Below are 21,527 nucleotides of genomic sequence, written 5' to 3' on the forward strand. Positions count from 1 at the left end.
TTTATCGCACATACCTGTATAAAAGAACAGGTATGTGCGTTATGCAGGACATCGTTGTTTTAACAACCCTGAAAATGGCAAAGAGACACGCTTATGAAGCACAGTTTAAACTGAAGGCCATCAGCTACGCAGAGGAACATGGAAATCGAGCAGCGGCGAGAGAATTTAAGATTAACGAATCGATGGTTTGCAAATGGAGGAAGCTAGAAAACAAGCTCCGGCAGGTCAAGAAAACGCAGCTGAGTTTCCGCGGACATAAGGCGAGGTGGCCCGAGTTGGAGGAAAGACTCGACCGGTGGATCATCGAGCAAAGAACGAGCGGGAGAAGCGTTTCGACGGTCACCATTCGGCTAAAAGCAGTTTCACTTTCACTTTTTATGAAACGGTGCCATTTTTCCATCCGGACCAGGACTACGGTAGTGCAGCAACTTCCAGCGGATTATAAGGAAAAGCTGGCCATCTTCTGCTCCTACTGCAGCAAACACATCGGTGACAAACACATCCAGCGATGGATGACCGATGGATGACCGATGGAGACCACAGATTCACCAAGAGTGGAAGGCAGCGGGCGAGTTACGCCACAATTTACCAATGGATTGTAGATGCTTGGGCTAACATGTCTGCTGGCACTGTTGTTCGAGCTTTCGCAAAAGCCGGCATCATTTCCAAGGAGCCGCACGGCACGGAAAGTGACTCTGACAGTGAAGAAAGTGAACCTGGCATGTTTGATGGAGATTTAGCGCAGCAGTTCAATTCAGACACAGAGGATGAGGACTTCCATGGGTTTGATTGATGATAAAAATGTGAGTACCAAACTTTGTTTTGCTCCTGCTTTATTTTTAAATACGCACACTTGTATGCTTGTCTGTTGTTGATGATGACGATTACTGGTAATAAAAATGTGAGTAAGGTACCGAACTCAGGTTTGCTCCCGCTTTATTTTTAAATACGCACACTTGTATGCTTGTGTGTTGTTGATGATGACGATTACCGGCAATAGAAATGTGAGTAAGGTACCGAACTAAGGTTTGCTCCCGCTTTATTTTTAATTACGCATACGGTACTTGTATGCGCCGTATGATCCAGTGCGCCTTATGTGTGTGTTAAATACAGTAATGGCACACATAACTGAGACTGCGCCTTTTAGCACAGTGCGTCTTATGGTCGTGAAAATACGGTAACCGTGCTGACACCTGCTGGCAGAAAATATTACGCCCCTCCCGTGTTTTAAATGCACTTCAGAACAGCACACAGCAACACCAAATAAGAGAGGTATGGGGTCTTCACACACCCCCATGCTCTGTTCGCCATCGGGGCAGGGGGCTGGGAGGAGGAGTTGGCCATCTGGTTGAGGTCTGGGATGCTTGGCCTCCCTGCTACTGCAGGACCAGGGGCGGTCTGCGTGTCTCCACCCCAGGAAAAAGGGCAACATCTCCTGGGTCTAGAGGCAGATTGGGCCTCTGGGGGCGAAGGTACATGGACCTGGGGGTATAGAGTATGTTTGGGGAGTGTGTGTACACTGTTCATTTCTGTTTGTCTCCACATTGGGCATTGTATATGTGTGCATGAGGGTGGGAATGCATGCTTGTATCTGTGTTTGCCTGTTTGTCTATGTCTGTGTATCAGGTCGGGTCCTAGACTCCACCTCTCTGGGAACACCTCAGGCATTCCCAGGTGTGGGGCCCTATCTCCCCCCACCACACTCCCTGCTGGTGGCTGATGCCCTCTTCCATCGGTGCCTTGGTGGTTCTCAGCATCCTGGGCTGCTGGCTTGACAGGGCCTGGCACCCGTGGCTCGGTTGGGCCCCTTCCCAGGGGTGGGGGTCCATCCATCCTCCCTGGCATGGCTAGCTGCCGGCAGAGCCTGTGGGCACGTAACCACAGCTCCCTGTGGCTTCTGCACCGTGGCTGCTGGGTGACCCCTGAGCTCTTGTCAGCTCTTTCTGGGAGGGTGGCGCAGCTGCCCCTCTGGTGGTCCTCCTTGGGCTCTCGTGCTCTGGATTTCTGGGGCCCTGGGGGGCCTATGGTTCCCCACACCCTCTAGTAGATAGCTTTACTGAGAAACCGTTTGAATACAAGCGCGCTCATCCACACAGGTGTGGGCACACAGACACAAACTATACCTTTCTTGGCTGCTACCTCAGAGCATATTGTGTGCTGTCGGTCTTGCGCGTTTCCCAATAACATTTAATATTTAGTATTACTTTAGTATATTTAGTTACTTATACTTATGAAGGTTGTTGCTGTGGTCTCCGTACTGAGTTGCTCTCTTTTTGCTTGTTTTCTTTTTTTTCTTTCAACAGGTGATCCAGCAGATTTTTATTTTTGCCTTTTCTCACTGTCCCTCTTCCCTTCTGTTTTCTTTCCCTCCCTTTTCTTCTTTCTCTTCCCCCTGTCATGTCTGTCCATTTTGTAATAACTTAAAATGAATAAACAAATAATAATAACAAAGATCAATCAAGTCGACCAATATGGCAAAACCATAATGATCCACCTGGATTAAATAAATCTGTTGGGCATCTTTCTTGGCCTTCAGACAATAATTCTGATTGCTACAGTACCAAACGGGACAGGTAAAAAAAAAACAAAAAACCCCACCAATTATTCAACAGCTTTACTTCCTGATCCAGGATTCAAAGAGGATCAGCAGAGTTAACGTGCTGCAGAGTTGGACAGCTGCAGTCAGAGAAACAGATGCAGAGACAGAGGAACATTGTGTGACTGAAGAAGATTCAGCTTTCTTCTTCAAACTCTGTACAGACACAGGAGACAGCAGCATCATGTGGTGCTTTCATGTTCCTCTTAAACACAGTTACAGTTTTAATAGGATGGTTTACTGAAACTGTTTGAAAACACATCTTTGTTACCAGCTACCTGCTTGGTACTTTTTTCTGTACTGTGTGTTATTGAAAGTCCGATCTGAAGTTCTTTTATTTCGGGACTAAACAGGTTGGACAGGAAGTCAGAATCAGACCAATCAGACATAAACCTGAAGACCCACAGAGCTGAAAGCAAAGCTGTGTCTGTACATCTGCCTGTTTAAGCACAGGAAGTAGTTTCTAGTTTCATCTAGTTTGTCAACTTACTGTGTGTGTTCATGTGACTGTTAGTGACTGAGAGGGGTGTTAAAAACAGGAAGTGGGGTTGCTAAGCGGTTGCGCAGACTGGGATGAGGACCTTTGACCTGAGCAGGAAGAACAGCCTGAGGTTTCTATGGTTTATAATCTGGAGAAACTCTGCCTGTGTAAAAATAACAGCATTATCTGCACACAGCTGGTTATTGATGTTCTGACAGACATTTGGTAAATCATGAATGTAAAAAGAAAAGAAAATTGGTCCCAGTATGGAACCTCAGGGTACTCCAACTTTACAATGAAGGCAAGGAGATTTAATACAGAGTCCATTTGAAAACATGCAAACTGAATCATAACAGAGTCTTTTTTTCCTTCAAACATTCAGGACAACAAACGTATCTGTAAAAAGCAGCTGAAACTTCCAGAAACTGAAGAAAAACAACACTCAGCTCAAAGCTTCAAGAAACTAAACTATGAACCCTGAGTCTGTTGCCATCTTTTATATACAGACTATAAATCATCTACAGTGGAAATAAGTATTTACACCTGCTTAGAGACATTTAATGTTAACCAACGCACACACACAAACCTTAAAAAGAGGAAGAGTTTTTAACACTCGGCCTCGTTGGTCCAGCGGTGGGTCCGTTACCTGAACTATGGATTCAGGATATACAGATTTGTGCTGTTTGTGCTGGAACTAAGCTGCACACAGCTGATGTTAGCCAGGAAAACATTACACACTGCTTCACTTACCTTCACATGGAGACGATCAGCATCTGTCACAAACACCAAGTTCAGGAAAGAGGAACTTTGAAGAGGAAGGAAACACCCAGAGAGGCGTCCACAGACCAACATCCCAGCTGTGGTGTGTGGTAACTTCTGAGGAAAGGCAAACTGTGATGATGCTCACCCCGCCCCCAATACACTCACAAAAATATACATCCTGTTCTACTATTGAGCAATTTATCAAGAAAGTGGATCTGACTAAAACAGCATTAGTGCTGCCTGTCTGCTCTCTACATGTACGTCTTCACCTTCCCCTAACTCGTTTGGCTCTCGGCGAAGGCAGTCGCACTTTTTCTCCTCTCCTCCTTCCCCTTATCTTCCCTGCTTAGCCTCTTGTGTCCTTGTCTTGTCTCGTGTGTATTACTTTTCCCTGGAACACTCTCTCACAGTCTGTTCTCTAAAACCTAAAAGGGGATTATGGATTTGATCAACTGGTCTCTGAATGCAATTGCCACCCTTTTCTCAACAAGAAACCTGGGCCCGAGTGCCCTGAGGGACTTTCCCTGCCGGATACACGATGGACGGGTGGCAGAAATGGAGGATCGTCTGCCTGGCGGGACTGCAACAGGAATCGCAGCAGGTTTAGCTGTGCAACATGTCAGAAATTCACCTGTACCAAATGCAGGGATGATGGACACTGGATCTGCAAATGCTGTAAAGTCTGAAACACTTTGAAATAAAACAGACTTGTGTATCCATATATTGTGAATGTGTGTCTTTCATATATAGGTTGTAAAACAGAGGTTTGGCCTGCCTTGGATCTGAGTAAACAAATGCCAATGTTGCACAAACACACACACACGCACGCACACACACACACAGCAAATCTGCATTTATTTGTCCCACAAGTGGAAAATCTGCATTGTCATTGGAAAAAAGTGGACAGTGCAAGACAAAAGCAGCTAAATAAAAACTGTACAAAGAGCATGGTATAGAAAGTGCACTATACAAACAATCTGGAAACATAAATATGGACACGTGTATTCAAAAATATTGGTGTGTGTATACACACACACACGTAGATATATATATATATATATATATATATATATATATATATATATATATATATATATCTACGTGTGTGTGTGTGCGTGCGTGTGTATACATATATATATATATATATATATATATATATACATACATACATATATATATATATATATATATATATATATATATATATATATATATATATATATATATACATACATACATATATATATATATATATATATATATATATATATATATATTAGGGGTGCAACGATATTCGTATCGATATTGAACCGTTCGATACAGTGCTTTCGGTTCGGTACGCATATGTATCGAACAATACAAAATTTGTAATTTATTTTATCAACTTTCCTTCTGACGATGCTGTCTGTGTTGAGTGCTCAGTGAATCTGCGTTCGACTACTCCGCCTAGGCTCGAGAGTGCAGCCTAGGCGGAGTAGTCGAACGCAGATTCACTGCGCACTCAACACAGACAGCATGGTCAGAAGGAAGAGCGCAGGGCAAGCTAGCGAGACAGAAGTGGACCTCCCCCACCCTCATTCAGATCTGGCGTTTGGAATTATTTTGGTTTTCATGTGACGTATGACCCTGAAGGTAAGCGAGTCATGGACTAAAGTAAAACAGTATGTTGGATGTGCCATGCAATGCTCAATTACATGGGTGGGAGCTAGTGTGTTAGCGCAGTTAGCTCGTTAACGTGTTGGCCGTCTAGCCCCATGCACGGGGCGATCGGTGGTAGCTCGTTAACGGAGATTTGCCATGTTGTGGCGTTAAGGTTATTTCAACGAGATTAACCTGAAAGCACTAGTGGGAACACAACGAATATGACTGCCCATTTACGCCGACATCATCCTAGTGCAAAGACAAAAACAACAAGCATGCATGCTACAAACTTTAGCCGAGTCATTTAGACAGCTGTTAGCACAGGATTCTCCTTATGGAGACCTGATATGTTTAATATGCTGCTGAGAATATAGCCCAGAAGCGGATAGTATAGCTTTTATTTTGGAAAGAGACATTTCTCTGTAATAAACTCTCTTTTCCAAAGATGAGTGATTCCTCAATCAGATACAGGGCTCGCAATATCGCTAGCCCGACGTCCCGGGGCTATCTCTGCCCTGCCTGTCGGGCTATTGTAGGAAGGAAAAATATATGTCAATGCTTTTGCATTCTTTCAGAAATGTAGCTGGGTAATTATGTCATTGGGTGAGCCACTGTCAATATGTGACATATTGAAATCGCGTTTGAATTTGCGCTTGTTTTTTTGCTTTCACTTTGCAATCGCCCGAACTGTGTATAGAGAGCGACAGCACTGATCTGTGAGTGATGATAATTTGTGCATCGTGACATCGTCTTATTAATTGTTAGCTTACTATGCAAACATGACAAGTGAAATCTCCCGCAGCTTAAACATGTGAGAGGTTGATCGCGCAGGATATATATTTGACTACGATGACCTGGATGATTGAGAACCTTCACAGACAGATATATATTTTAGTTCTGCTGAGCCAAATAAGACAGGTCAGGGTGAAGAAGTGAAAGCCAAAGAAAAGCTTACCACAAAACGGAGAAGTTATGACAAATCAGACTATAAGGCAAAAAGAAAGTGCAGCCTTATGGTTTCATGGACAAAAGAATTTCTGTGGCTGCAATATGACGAGCTAAATAACCAGGGCTGCACATAAGTGGTCCACAGGTGCGTATTCGCTGTCAAAATAAAAAACACGCACAAGGGTTAGGGTTAAATTTAAAAACTGTACTTTTGAGTTAAAATATATATTTATAATTTTAATAAATGACAAATTAAGAAGGCATGAACATTTTTTTGTATCGAAAAAATATCGAACCGTGACACCAAAGTATCGAACCGAACCGAACCGAACCGTGAATTTTGTGTATCGTTGCACCCCTAATATATATATATATATATATATATATATATATATATATATATATATATATATATATATATATATATATATATATATATATATGTATGTATGTATATGTAGATATAGATGTGTGTGTGTATATAACTAGACTTTATGCATAGATGTGTGGCTATATACATGTATGTACAACATATATACAATGTATGTATATATGTTTATGGACAGGCATGCAATGTAGTGACAAGGATTGACAAGAACTAATATTGCATATGAGAAATATTGCACATAGAAACTAACATGGTGTATTGTACGCTGCAGGTAAGGAAGGAAAGTAGCCTTGCAGGGAAGGAAAGACCTGAATCTCTCATGGTTGGGGGTTGGGGGAGGGTGTCTTTGCACAACAAAAGCAGGAGAACAATGGAGCTGAAGACCTGTGAAAATCTCATTGGGGTGCCAAGAGGTGTTAGGGTCGGGGGAATTTACGCAAATTTGCGCAGGGCTAGTAAATCTAATAGTAGGGACTTGCACCAGGGAAAAAAAGGCTCAGTAATTCTAGTGCTAGTCTCGTGTCTTTTTTGTATTACTTTCCCTGGAACACCCTCTCACAGTCTGTGTCTAAAACCTAAAAGAGAATTATGGATGTGATCAACTGGTCTCTGAATGCTATTGACACCCTTTAACGAGAAGTCTGGGCTCGGGAGAACCCGAGTGCCCTGGAGGGACTTTCCCTGCTGGATACATGATGGACGGGTGGCAGAGGATCGTGTGCCTGGTGGGACTGTCGATCAAGGACGCTGAAGATATCTACCTATTCAGAACCATGATAACAGGGTTCTTGCTGATCGGAGCTGCCTTGGCCCTGGCTTATCGGAGAATTAAGAGAGCGGAACCGGCTGTTCAAACCCCCACAAGGCTGCCCGCTGGGATTGGAACGACAGGTGCAACTTCTCAGAAAGGGCTCACTGAAGGCAGGATGGAGGTTGGAGTCGCTTACGACTGCAGTGAATGCTCAGAATAACACCTTTGAGCGTATATTGGATTACATCAAGGAAGAATCCACTCGGAACAACACCTTGGGGCGGAAGCTGGATTACATCGCGGATCAGTTGGCTGCGGTCGTGAGGTCTCAGAATCTGCTATGTGAGCAAAAAAGAGTGACAAGACCACAGAATCGACGGCTAATAACATCACGGAGAAACTCGCAGCTATTAACCTGTCTCCCCCAATGTGATGTTTGCATTGTATGTACAGTCGGCAAGGTCTGTCATCTCGGTTGTGGGCAAAAGACCTGAAACTGACAAATAAAGGCTATCTCATCATCTCATCTCATCTTAGCTCGGTCATTCTCCACCACCCTTGGGGGCGTCTCCCATTTTGACCTCGGCACTTCCAGGCCATATTCGGCACAGATGTTTCTCTATACTATGCCGGCCACTTGGTTATGGCGTTCCATGTATGCCTTGCCTGCTAGCATCTTGCACCCTGCTGTTATGTGCTGGATTGTCTCTGGGGCATCTTTACACAGCCTGCACCTGGGGTCTTGCCTGGTGTGATAGACCCCAGCCTCTATGGATCTTGTACTCAGAGCTTGTTCTTGTGCTGCCATGATTAGGGCCTCTGTGCTGTCTTTCAGTCCAGCTTTGTCCAGCCACTGGTAGGATTTCTGGATATCAGCTATTAGGGTTAAATTGTTAAATGTTTGTCATTTTTATGTTTACCATTTGTCCATTGTGATAGGTTTGCAGCATAAACCTATTCGCTGGAACGTTGAAGACAATATAATTACACCGCAAAGCAAGACACGAAGTAGGCAAGTTCTTCATGTTACTCGTGCACGGGAGAGAACCGGACAAAGCGCCGTCCCTTCGCTTGACCCCAGTTGCTCTCGTCCGTTCTCCCGTACCACTGTCCTTTTATTGAGGTTACATGAATATGCATAGGTTCATTAACATCACACAAAGAGTACCTTGCCTGTGTGTGTGTGTGTGTGTGTGTGTGGTACTGCTGATCAAAGGGTCATAAAAGCACACAAGCAAACATCCCTGGTCAGGAAGAGGGTAGACCCCCCCTCATCCTAGATAACACAGTAAGGAAGTTCAGCAGTTCATTTATACACAAAAAGCACTTAGACTAGAACAGACGTAACTACATTAATCCTATCATAACACAATTAAACAAGGTACGAACTTTCCCATGCTCCCAGGATGTAAGTGTGCATTCCAGTGTGGAATACACACCAAGCCTCTGTAGTCTGTTAAAGATCACACAACCTATCACTACACAATTGATTATACACCTCTTAGGATGAGACATTCTTTCAATCTACAAATAATTATACACTTCTAAGCATATATGAGTAAATATTTCTAAGCATAAATGACAATCAACAATACAAAACCTATCATTCCCCCCTTTTTGACCTTTATGCTAGAAAAGTTCCTAGTTATGAATACCTCATGTCTAACAGCTTTAAGGCAAACATTGTTATATTCAGCATATGTCAAATCACCCTAAATTACTGAAAAAGTACACAGTTTAACAAATGTATTAGCAGTTATCCCATTCCTCATTGAGCTCATCTCATGGCAAACTGCATCTTACGAGCAAACAAAGAAATTGTTAATTTAATAGTGAAAATAAGAAAGTAACATTTTCAAAAACATCTCAGCTTGGTAATGCTTCCTCCAGGTGTGCAAATCACATGTCTCTCTGCAGAGTGGTTTGAGTTCTGCAGGGCGACATAAATGTCTCTTCCAGTTGTTTCCATCATTGTCCATAGGACCAGAGTCCAAATGTATGTAGGATAAACATTCAAACATACCAGTTGGTTTTGTTGTTTGTCAAGATGGGTCTCAGCTATTTCCAAAGCTGCAGACCTCTCAGCACTCTAGTTTTATGGCCTCCCATTACCCCATTCAAGCCTTCGTCCTGTGAGGGGGATATTTATGACTCCTTAATTGTCCACGCTCTGCAGAGAAACACCTCTGTGAAAAGGGTGCAGGGTTCAGTTGTCTTACTGCTATTATGATCCCAGCAGCCTTCAGAGTGTCATCGTATGCACAGTACAGTGGCACATTAGGTGATGTTCATAGTAAACTGCTGTCATCACCACCATAGCTTCTGGTTCCTGTGCTTTCACAGAATCATGATGTCATCCTCGAACTCCTTCTGCGCTGTCGGTGGAGCTTGGCACGCTCCTCATCCCTCGAGTTTTCGTGTTCCAACGCTGCTGAAGGTTTAAGGCAGAGCACGTCGTACACCTTAGTTCCTCAGCGTCAATATTGAATCTTTCATTTTATTTAAAATCTCCTGGAAGCTCAGTAGCACAGCTCTCTGTGTCATGTCTGCTGTGCTGAAGATGATCTCTGATCCTCCTGAAGTCTCTCCTGGCCTCAGCTCCAATCTTGTGGACGATCCTCTCAGGCACTCCTTCTCGTCATGCATAGTCCTGATTTTGGGCCTGCTGGATCTGTCTCAAAACACTCAGCTTCTCTGCCTTCCTCCTGGTTCAGCTGATTTCATGATGGGCCCCAACCAGCTTGATCTTTGACCTCAACCACTGCCTGGGCTATGCCTGGAATGTTTCTCGCTTCTCACTGCTGCACCTGTATTTCAGAAAGGCTTCTATTTGGAGAGCATGTCAACAATCATCAAACCACATTCTTTAGTTCAGTGAACTTCACTTATAGGCCATCAAAGCCTCATCCGAACATGGATGCACCACTTGCATAGATTTAATACTTGTAAATAAACAGCTAACCACACAAATCACTGCAACAATAATAGTAAACATTGTTTAATATTAATTCTGGACCCCACCTCTTGACGCATGGACACTCCCATGCGTCAACTCACCAAACCTGGATCCCTGTCTTAAAAGCTGGTTCCACCAGGAGCCTGCATACACAAGATCTGGAAATAAAATCAAACTTCACACGTATAAACAATTATATCAAAAGAGTAACAAGCATTCAGCACGGGCAAGACAAGTGTCATGTGCAGGTTTTCTCAAATCATTAAATCACCATCATTACCATAATTTGCCTCAAACATGGATCATCCCATGTGCTCAGTTAACATTAATGTAATCGGTGACTTCTCTTAAGCAAAGTCACTCCACTCATATATTATTATGGGTCCAAAAGTGGCCAGCAAATGAGCCCATAATAAACTATACCATAAATACCGTAATCTCTTATTTGTTTTACTCATGTCACTTGTCCATTTCAGCTGAATCCTCCACAGCATTCTCAAAGAAACAAACATAAGCAATACACATTGACTGTGGTCAGACGGAGGTCAGACACAGGTCAACAGGTTCCAGAGGTGCCATAAAAAAGACCATAAAGTCAACCATCCCTTCTCGTGGAAGGAATGCCATTCACATATAAACCCAGAAATCCTATAGTAGAAAAACAGTAACTAATCCTCTTATAAACCACATGATCAAACACATGAAAAACTGTAATGCTGTAGAAAAGAAAATACAAATGTTAGCGCTGCGCAGATGTATACAATTTCTCACAGTAACTTCTGTGAGCAACAAAAGGTAGGGAATATCACCCTTGGTAAATGCACAGACACAGAAAGTGGCATTTCACAGGTTAAATCATCATGCACCCTCGAATGTTGCTGTCATCTTACTGCTCCTGTAACAAAAAACACATATAGATTTGTAACCCGGGTTAAAAAGATGCATAAATAGTAAAAGATAAGTGAAGTCTGAGAATATAAATATCAAAGAGTTCATTTATTTAAATTTTCTTGTTTATTAAAAAGGTAAAAGTTCATGTAAAATGATTAAAAACATGTTTGCATTGTTTAAAATAAGTTATCTTTCTTTTCTTGTGAATTGTTTGTGAGAACTGTAATTTCCTACGGGGATAAGGTCTGTGAAGGTAACACAGGGTGGAGAAGGAAAAGGAAAAGAGAGACGAGAGCGCGAAAAGAGAGGGCGGTGGTGCGTGAGTTGCACGGAGCATCCGGAGAAGTTAGCTTGTTTTTATGTACAAAGAGTAAGTGTGTTTTGACTTTTCGGACAGATAAGTCACAGTGTCGGTAAGCTAGTGACATAACACGTAAAGTTTCAGCGTGAGTCTGCTGGACTGTGTGCTTTGTTTCTTGCGGCTGTGCACGCATTAAGTTAAAGTGAGGCTAACCCAGCCGTTCGCTAATAAGGACTACTGTAGGCTGCCGTTTCGCTAAAGTTGTGGAACGTAATAAGCTGCAGAGGATCGTTACCGAACTGGATAACGACGGACACACCCCAGATAGTCACTCTGAGTGCCCGCGTCACTCAGAGTACCTCTGGCAACGTGGGAAGCTAAAACAGGTAGCTTGTGGAGCACGTGGAGATCACGGACCTTCCTCATCTTTGTGCTACTGCATTCAGAGCGGAGTGTTTCTGAAGGAGCTGAAGACAACTTGTTGCCTGGATTAATCTGGTGGGAATTGCACGTTTCACAAGGTACTGAGTTTATTTATTTATTTTTGCTCGTGGAGTGAAGAACTTCCGGTTGGGAGATCGTTTTGGATTTATACTGGATCAATACAGGCCTGCAACGTAGGGTTTATTTCTGCCGGCTTTAGTTTTAGTTTGGGACTATAATTGTTTTATCACTGGTGGTTTACACTGTATGTGTGGAGATTCTGTGTACAGTGGGTAAGTTGCTGTGTGTTTTCTTGGTTTGCCTGAATACTGAAATCTGCCATTTTATTATTTTCTTGTTTTCATTGTTTGGTAAATTAAAAGAGGGTTGCAAGGCTCTACTTTACATGGTGTATGACATGATTTACTGCACTGTAGTCACTAGTGTTTATTTTCGCGTGTAGTGCTACTGTTAAGGAATAAGCCTCATTGATCCCAGAAACAAAAGAGAAGTTAACTTAAAAATATCGTACGAGAGTACACTAGAAAAAGAACCCAAAGCCCATTTATTTAATGGTATTGAGTAAATGAGGGCTACAGATTCATCCACCCTTTTGTCCTGTCTAGGTGGAGATTAACTTTGAGTCGTGATCAAGTCTTGTCAGCTTTTACCAGTCAGTCAGTCAGTTTGTTTGTTTTTATTTCCATTCATTCATTCATTCATTCATTCATTCATTCATTCTTCCTTTGCTGATAGTGGAACCTGTCGTCGCATTTTTAGTTTCCACTCTCAGCAAAATGACGTCATTTCAAAAAAAGAAAAAGAACTTTAGATAGGATTACATCGCTGAATCCTTTTTGGACAGGGACTTTCATTTAATAATTGTCCCAAATGAGTGGCTTTCTCGATCGGTCGTATAGCACTTTCAATTCCCGACGTGCAGATCTGCTTAAAGAAAAGAAATAAACAAACAAAATCAGTGCCTGTTCAAAAGATAAAAATGAAAAATAACAGAGATTATCAAACAAAACTTTCAGTGCACTGTAAAAGTATCAAAATAAAAAGGCCTTGTTAAGTCATGACACAAACTCCTCATCTCAGGTAAATCATACCATTAGCATGGTTCATCATACCATCATACTAATCGGCAGGCTCGACTTCACAACAGAAGAAAAATCATCAGCTAGATTCACTCCAAATCAATCATCAGCTGCACAACACACACATAAGCCTAATGTGTCTTATTAGCTATGAGTTTAATCACCAGGTCTGTGCTCTTCACTCATCTAAATCACAGATCTATTTTATTCAATTTTCCTTTTTCCCTTCATCATAAAACATGTGACATGCTGTCATGCACTTCACAAAAGACGTTTGTTCTGACGTATTCAGAGTTGTATATCTAGATACAGAATTCACTCGCACATCAAAGCAGGAAACTCAGTGTTTTAGAGTTTCCACTCAAACACATCTCATTCACTCGTGCTAGAATTCAGTCACCTTTCATTAATCTAAAACCGATCAACTAATTTGCATATCAGCTATTAACCCACTAAGTTGACAGGACAACAGGAAAGCATGTTCAAAATATTATCACAAAAGACAATTTCCCTCATACAGTAAATTACTTGCTGCATCAATCAAGCAGGAAGCTTCTCCCAATTTACCATATTAACAACTAAATTTATTGTCTGATCACTGATTTATCAAACCAGGATTTTTTTTCCACAAAAGTTAAATTGTTGTCCTGCAACTTAGAGAGTCAATTTTTTTTTTTTTTTTTTTTTGCATTGAATAAATTCGGTTTTGATAACAAGTGTCTGCTAAATTGACACTATTTTAACACTGATGAAAGATAACAAGCTAATTTTCATTGCATGTCTGTGGAGCTGCATATCCAGCAGAGCATGCAATGTGCTATGAGTTTCACTGGTCTTTGCATCACACGAGGTGACTTGGACAAGATGATAAACAGACTCACACACTTAGAATGTTGTCTAATCTTCATGAGCTCTCTTGTGTTTGTATTAGTAGGGTTAATGCATGTTCTGTTTTTGTGTGATTTTGTATATGTTCCTATTTTCGCAGTGTTTAAAACTCCGTCTCAATTTTCCAACTTAAGCAGTCAGTTTTCTTTTCCCCAGATTTGCTAACCCAAATTTTGATTTCCCACATTTAATAACAGCATTCCTCTGTGTTTCCACTTACTCTCACTCTTGTCCTCTCCCACTTTCAACAGTCCACAGCCGGCAGTTCTCCTTCAGCTTTGTCCTGTGTTCCACTGTCTCTTCTTGCCATTTTACTCCACAGGTGGCAAATGTCAAACTCCAACAGTCTCCTCAGTTCTCCTCAAAAGTTTTCTTCACATGCACAGTGAAGTTTCAGCTTGTTGTAGACACAGTGCCATTCATCCGATCAGTCAGGATGATGGGTTTGCTCTTCTCTGATGCTGTTTGTCCACATTGCTGCTGCTCGCTGAGACTTTTTGCTCAGGACTTGCTGCTGTCTCTTTATCTGCCATGTTATTGCTTTGGAGCTGCATTCTTCAGGGAGGAGTGAGCACTTGCTTGTGAGGTTGAGAGACACATACACATTGCGCTGTAAATAAGTCAGCCAGAACTTGGCCTGCATGTTTCCAATGATGTTTAACTATAAATGTAATGTTGCTGGTAATGGTGTTGCGGTTCTTTTTTGGTTGTTTTTTTGTTTTTTTGTTTTGTTTTGGTTTGTTGTTTTTCCATAACTTGTGTATCTGCAAATATACACATTCTGTATTTTTCATATGAAAGAAACTATACTGTGGTGGGGCTTGCTAATTTCTTGTTTTTGATATGTATGTTATGTTTTGTTTTACTTCATATGTTTATATGTTTCATATGTTGTTTGTTTAATTTAAGACAAAAAAAAATTAAATGAATGAGAGGTAAAACTTGAGGGGGTAGGGACAAATAAGTAAATACTTCAGCCTACTCCTTTTCAAACAAATAATGGAATGATATTTTGTAATGATTGTGAAGGCACATGTTTGAAATGTTTGAAATAAAAATGAACTGAACTGAACTGAACTGAAATGTCTTCCGTCCGACCGCTGCATGTGGAAAATTGATACAGGTCTGCTTTTCACCTGAAAGTGACAAACTAAGACATGTTCATTATCATCATCACTGCTTAATCAACACACATCTCTCTCTCTCTCTCTGTCTGTGTTTGTGTAAACAATCCTTTCTTAAAGCAGAAAATGACATTGTAGTTGTTTTTCGGCTGATCAACACAAAACCTTTTTCCTATGATTTTTTTTTTTTCGTCTACAATGTAACTTGTCTCTTTTTCACTCTTTTTTTTTTTTCAATAGCTGGTGGTCTGCAAAATCACTGCTCTCACTCACAATCAGAGGCAATTACTTTTGCACAGTGCACAAAAACACTGTGATGTCAGACACATTCACACTCATTTTGTCATCTGCATAAATAAACCATATGGCTGGAGATATGTGCCATGGTGATCCATAGGCATGATCACACGTTTATTTAATTATTTTTAATCCAACAAAACAAATAAACAAAAACATGATGCTGATGCTACACACACACACGAGTCAAGGCGCAGAAAAACTGCTCATGGAAACGCTGCACACTCTCTGTTTCCCTCTCTTTGAGCAGCTCTCAGACAGCTCTCGATCTGATAATGTGTAGCTTGCTCATCAGCTCAGAAAAAAGAAAAAAAAGAACTGCAACGCGACATCACACAGTAGTTGCATGCTCTGCCCACAGTGGCAAAGTCTTACACTTACATATTCAACACAGCTTCTCCATCATGTATTTTTAGATGTTTCATACAGGGTTCACAGGTGTGCTCTATATCTCAACAATGGCTCATAATGAGACGACAGTCTTTCACACAGGTCAAGTGCCTCTATGCACTTCATTAGTTTAAATATTTACCTATATCACTTCACCTCACATGTCATTGTACTGAATTTGAGCAACCACAAGCTTAATGTAGATTACTTTTAATAACTATCCACCTCAATTACGTCTATGGTTTGGCACACAGGCTTTTAACATTTTGTGTCAGGAAGGGGTGGGGGGAAAGCCACCCACCAGAGCACAGCTGCTGATGTGGGCTGGCCTTTTCCACACACTCTTCAAGGCTGGTGTGTTTTCTGAAAACTTCTAACATTTGAATCTCTTCCATTCATAAGCCTGCGATTAACCGCACGGCTCAGGTTCGCGTGAAACCCGCGCGACCGCATTCGCGTGCACCCACGCAGCTGTGGAGCCTTCGCTCTCTCTCTTTTTTACATAAATACTTTGTGCTGCCAGGAGCAAAGTCCAGCACAAACGTCTTTCTCCCTCCAACTCACTCTTGGTTGCTTAGAAACCCATAATAACAACAAGAGCTGCTGACGTCACACACCACGCGTTCTGCTCCGCACACACAACAACAACGAAGACGAAAAAAACAATAACACAAAATAGGCCAACTGTCCAGCACAATCTGGACCCCGCGGAACTTCTCAACACCCCACAAAGCGGTGGAGAACTCACCTCTCGCTGCACAAAGTAGCGAGGAACCTCTTACCCCACAAAGCGGTAAGGAACCTCTTACCCCACAAAGCGGTAAGGAACCTCTTGCTGCACACAGTAGCAAGGAACCCGGGTTTCGCTCCACAAAGCAGCGAACTTCTCAACGCCTCACAAAATGGCGGAGACTGCACAACGACACGGTTATAGAGTCGGCCTCTTTAAACTTACTTGGCGTTGCTTAGCGTGTAATATCAGCTTCGAATCCCGCCGATCGCCATTCATCGAGGAGAAACGACAGACAGCGAATCCACAGGAACTTCCTGGCTGACGTCAGTCTTTCAGCGTGCCTCTCCCCCCCTCGGTGAATGCGATCCCAGGGATCCGGCAGCGAAGGACCAATTAATGATAGGTTTGCAGCATAAACCTATTCGCTGGAACGTTGAAGACAATATAATTACACTGCAAAGCAAGACACGAAGTAGGCAAGTTCTTCATGTTACTCGTGCACGGGAGAGAACCGGACAAAGCGCCGTCCCTTCGCTTGACCCCAGTTGCTCTCGTCCGTTCTCCCGTACCACTGTCCTTTTATTGAGGTTACATGAATATGCATAGGTTCATTAACATATGACGTCTACATTCACACAAAGAGTACCTTGCCTGTGTGTGTGTGTGTGTGTGTGTGTATGTGTGTGTGTGTGTGTGTGTGTGTGTGTGTGGTACAGCTGATCAAAGGATCATAAAAGCACACAAGCAAACATCCCTGGTCAGGAAGAGGGTAGACCCCCCCTCATCCTAGATAACACAGTAAGGAAGTTCAGCAGTTCATTTATACACAAAAAGCACTTAGACTAGAACAGACGTAACTACGTTAATCCTACCATAACACAATTAAACAAGGTACGAACTTTCCCATGCTCCCAGGATGTAAGTGTGCATTCCAGTGTGGAATACACACCAAGCCTCTGTAGTCTGTTAAAGATCACACAACCTATCACTACACAATTGATTATACACCTCTTAGGATGAGACATTCTTTCAATCTACAAATAATTATACACTTCTAAGCATATATGAGTAAATATTTCTAAGCATAAATGACAATCAACAATACAAAACCTATCACATTGTTTTAACTCTGTGAAAGGAATTCTTTCTTTCCTCCCATCCCCAGATTCTCGATGAAAGAAATTCCACTGTCCTTCCCCCCAGATTCTCGAGGTTCTGGTGGGGGGCTGTAATGTTTTATTGCTGTAATTGTTTTATTGAAGATCTGTTTCTTTGATGTAAGCTTCCTGGGTTTATGACCCTTTGGTCAGCAGGAGGTCACACACACACACACACACACACACACACACACACACACACACACACACACACACACACACACACACACACACACACACACACACACACTTACATACAGTCCTTGTCTATGTAACCAAAGGGGGTTGCAAGGGGAGGTGTTTAGTAAACTATTGTTTGAAGTTTGTCAATAAAAAGGCAGCGAGAGGAGGCCATCATTGTGGTCATTTCGACGTGCTGGACACAGATGGAAGGGCCTCCCTTGCGCAAGAAATCGATCGATCACTGTTGCCTTGTTTTTCTTTCATGGGAATAAGTCCTGGATACAGCGGGGTCTGAGTTTAGACCCAACATTATTTGGTCCTCCGAGCCGTAGTCCAAGAATTTCGCCGCACACTGAGGAGAGAAAGGACACGCCGCAGACTGTTGACAACCAGGCCGTTAGGACGCCTGACAAAGCCCTGGAGTGTTAAATTCGCGACCAGGCCGGTGGAATAGCATCTGAACTCCCCTTGTGGACGGCGACTGACGGGATTCTAGGACTCTCCTTTGAACGAAACGCAACACAACGGTAAGCAATCAGAGAGCGTCTCTATAACCGTGTGAATTAATGTGGGATCCTAGATAGAAACGCATCACCGTGATTCTGCGTAAACGCGAGTCCGGGGGAGCGCTGGTCACGAGAGCGCACGTGGACCCAAAACAATAGAGAGCGGCTACGGGCTGTGCGTTAAACGTGAGTCCGGGAGCGCGCTAGCCGCGTGAGAGAGACGCAGGCTTCTCCGCCGTTTGGGGGCGTGGAGATAACCTAGGTTTGGTAGCTCCGCCGTGAGGAGTCCGGAATCTCCGCCATTTGGGGCGTTGGAGAGCTTTCAACAGAAGTTAGAGGCCTATAAACAGTGTGAATGAACGTACGTGTGTATGAGTGCCAGTAAAGTGAACGCAGCAACACAGAAGGAAACCTAAAGCGGTGTTAACGTAATTCTGTGACCTGTTGTGTACACATAGCCTGGGTTTTGGAGTAAGGCGCTGCCTACCGCAAACTTCAGAGAATTGTCATAATGGGGAATAAAATGTGTAAGTCTGCCTTAGAAGGAGATGTAAAATTTATGCAGAAAGTTTTACCAGTGTTGGTGTTTTGTTGGTGTGAGAAATATGGATTTGAAGGGACATTAGTGGAAGTTCAGTGTAAAATGCTGGTAGAAAGAATAGCTGTAAGTGTAGCAGCTAAAACAGGGAAAGCGAAGCAGAGGAAGGAATTGCAGTTAGCAGTTGCTAAGTTGTGGCTGGAGCAGACTCAGAAGAGGAGAGAAGCACAGAATGTTAAAAGAGCAATATTGCAAGAAGTTCTTGTGAAACCTGAGGATGAAAGCACAGCTCAATCCACTGCAACTACTCTAGAACAACACCGTAGAAAAGCATTAGGAAGAGCAAGAATGTTAGCAGAAAGAAGAGCCAGAGAAGAGCGTGAGAGAGCAGAGGCAGAGGTGGAGGAGAGACTAAAGGCTGAGTATGGAGAGGCATTAGGAGCAGCATTGAGTCCAAGACAGACTAGGCAGGGTAGGAAACAGAAAGTAAAGTTAGTGAACACAAACGTTACAACTACATATCCATCCCTGACACAACACAAAAAAAAACAAAAAAACATGGTGTTTCTGTAACAGAGTGTGAAGATGAAGAAAGTTTTTCTCCTGATCAATTCCGTGAGTGTGAGTGTCTGACGTCATGGTGTGTGTGAAAAGGTATCCAGCTGGGGCAGACGTGATTCTGCAGGTCACCTGCCCAGTGGACAAAAAGAAATAAAATAGTTGTGTGGATGAATGATAGCATGAAGAGTGCTTGGTGTTTCTCAGTCTGAAACAGCTGCAATGCTACTTTCTGTTTTGGAGAAAAGGACAGTTAAAAAAAACAACAACAGAGAGATGTGTGTTGTTTAAGCAGTGATGAGAATAATGAAAGTGTGATGAGAGAGGAACACAAAAACATACAGAAAATGCATTAACCATACTAACCCCACATGCATATACACATACAATGACACTCATGAAGACCAGACAGCATCTTAAGCATGAGATTCTGTTTGTCATCTTGTCCAAGTCACTAGTAAGATGAAAGTGATACATAGACTAGTGGACTGAATATTATAGGAGGACAGATGGTTGCATCATAGAGGAGAAAACAGAATGCTGATGAGAGGTCTTAAATGAGTGAGCTGAGTGAGCTGATTGTGAGTTTCTGGTGTGTGAAGACGTTTTACCATGGCACACATTTAGTTACATGAGAACTAAAACTTATTATGTGCTAAGACAACAGGGTTATGCTGTATGTTGTGTGTATGGCTGATTGGATGAATGTTTGAGATTAAACTGGCTGTTTGATTTGTCTTTTGTTACTAAGTTGAACCTGCCAATTGGGTTGTTACGATTTATCCCCCTGGCATGAAGAACACGTGTCATGACTTAAACAAGGCCTTTCTTTCCCTTGATTTCCTTTATTTTCTTTCTTTTATTTTGTTACTTTCATGGTGCACTGAAAGTTTTGTTTGATGATCTCTGTTTGAGCAGATCTGCACAATTAGAATCGAAGCGTCGTCGAGAAAACTGTTGCAAAGTGAGCTTCTCCAAAATTAAAATGGGCTCTTATTTGGGACAATCAGGAAACAAGTTCCTGTCCAAAAGGATTCAACGAGGAAATCCAGTCTAAATTCTTTTTCTTTTTGAAATGACGTCGTTTTGCTGAGCGTGGAAACGAATGCGACGATAATTTTCACAATCAGCAAAAGAAGGAATCACTGAGTGAATGAGTAAGAATTTTAAAATAAATGGGGAACTGACTGACTGACAAAAGCTGATAAGACTGACTGACTTAACACCATTGTGTGAAGTTAACCCCCACCTGACAAAGGTGTGGATGTATCTCTGTGTGTGTCTCTGTTGCAGGAGCAGAAGGAGACCACAGGAGGAAACTTGGGTCACATGACTATGTGAACTCTGAAAATTTAACCTTTTTAGTTTAAATTCTCTGTCTGTGAATTTACCAGGTACCATTCACTACCTTGTGTTGCTCACAGAGATTACTGTGAGAAAGAGTGTATACACCTGCACAGCGCTAACATTTACATTTCTTTTTACAGCCGATGGTTAATCATGTGATTTGATCATGTGATTTATAGCAGGACACAACTTAATGATGTTTCTCTACCACAGGATTACTGAGATTTTGTGTGAAGAAAACTGTAGTTACAGGCTATATGTTGATGATGAAATTACAGTGTTGTTGAGAGAATGTTGGAGAAAATGTGAATGTTACAGGGGAGAAATTAATGCAGTTTGAGACATACTGTGATGAGACCATTGTTACTTTTCCACAGCGAGTGTTAACTTTATGACCTTTCACAGCTCCTCTGGAATCTGGATGGCCGACACCTGACAACCAGGACGAACCGTGTGTTTGGCTGATGTCATTATCTGACCACACTGTTGGGCTCATGGTGAGTAACAAACTTAAGGAAAGTCACTGATTACAATGTGGAATAACATGTTCAAGATGTTCAATAATTTG

The 21,527-nt window shown here is 42.3% G+C and overlaps 1 long non-coding RNA gene across 2 annotated transcripts in view; it reads left to right on the forward strand.

Annotated features, from left to right (window-relative positions):
* LOC146672644 (uncharacterized) overlaps positions 1–20,503 on the forward strand; it is a 216,399-nt gene extending 195,896 nt beyond the window's left edge. Inside the window, exon 2 of one of the 2 annotated variants that reach the window (XR_014908417.1) lies at positions 19,271–20,503. This is a non-coding gene — a long non-coding RNA (uncharacterized LOC146672644). The remainder of the gene's footprint in view (positions 1–19,270) is intronic. The other variant, XR_014908420.1, reaches the window with a different exon arrangement.
* Positions 20,504–21,527: the final 1,024 nt, after the last annotated feature.

This window comes from Rhamphochromis longiceps, linkage group LG3, assembly GCF_057381845.1.
Source record: "Rhamphochromis longiceps isolate RC_006_pf linkage group LG3, R_longiceps_female_GT1.1, whole genome shotgun sequence".
Taxonomy (NCBI): domain Eukaryota; kingdom Metazoa; phylum Chordata; class Actinopteri; order Cichliformes; family Cichlidae; genus Rhamphochromis; species Rhamphochromis longiceps.